Source organism: Panulirus ornatus, chromosome 14 (assembly GCF_036320965.1).
Source record: "Panulirus ornatus isolate Po-2019 chromosome 14, ASM3632096v1, whole genome shotgun sequence".
NCBI lineage: Eukaryota > Metazoa > Arthropoda > Malacostraca > Decapoda > Palinuridae > Panulirus > Panulirus ornatus.
The window spans coordinates 64,532,907-64,534,155 of record NC_092237.1 but is presented as its reverse complement, the minus strand read 5'-3'; positions in this window follow the sequence as shown (position 1 = coordinate 64,534,155).

Here is a 1,249-nt window from a genome sequence, read left to right as displayed (position 1 = left end):
TTTTTATGTCATGTTATCTTCTCTTCCACTAACAATTTCTTACTATGAAAAATGTTTACAGTGACAAGTGGTGTTAGCAAACAGGAGTATCTTATTTTGTTATTTCCTTGAAGAAAGCCGTCACATTCAAATGTTTCCTTAAGCCAAGCTGTTAGATCTTCATAATGGTACTACTAGTCAATGCTTTCACTTCCACATAATTTTTTTCATTGCTACATTATGTGTGGTGGATTACAAACCATCCTTTTAGTTTCCAAATGTTATATGCTTATCATAAGCACAGGGGAAATGCATCTTGAAATGAAAAGCATCAAAGAACTGAATTTTATACTTGTCTGTCATGTTTCAGTTTACAAATAATTATCATTAAAGATTTAAGTAAAAAATATGGCAGGGCAATGGGCTTATATAATGTTTAAGAAATACCAAAATAATCAGAATAACCAACTATACCAAAATAGATATTTCTTGATTTTGAATTCCATCCTGCCCAAAGGTAGTTTTACTTTTGTATTGACTTTGCAGCAGGCAAAGATGTGAAAGTGTTGTTATGCTTGTCATACTTTATATTTTAAAATATAAGAAGAAGAATAGTCTCCAGGATGACATATAATTGCTCTCCTTATCTGGCTTTAACACCATAAAGATAAGAACCTATCAGCTACTCCTGAAAAACTGAAGGAACTTCCCTAAATGAAATTAAAATTAGCTGATATTGATTCTCTAGCTGTCTTGTAATGCACCAAGACCACAGCCTCCTATCCACAACCAAGCCTGACAGACCTTTCCTTGGTTTTCCTATAAACATTCAGGTCCCAAGACTTCAACACCTTACCTGCAATCATCAAAAAAAAAAAAAAGAAACGGGATGCACAGTGAAGTTTTAGTGTCCTGGACAAGTATTTTCAAAGTGTACCAGATCAGCCAGGCTGTGAGGGTAATGTGGGCCTGCAAACTATGACTTCCAACAGCTTGGTCAGCCAACAATTCATCCCAGCAGCCTTGGACCAATTATGGCTGTGAGAGTAGAAGATCCCTAAAGATTACTTAAACAGTTGTGCTTCCTTGAGATTCATGTAGAAGGATGTCTTCTTGTTGCCTTCATCCTTGAGGATTTTTTTTACTTAAATTCTCTTGAAATTTACATGACTTTCACATTTGTAATGACTCACAATTATTTCTACATATGTTAACAGTTAAGAATAATTGGAATTAGCTAAAATCTTAAAGAATGTAGTTTAATGTCGAG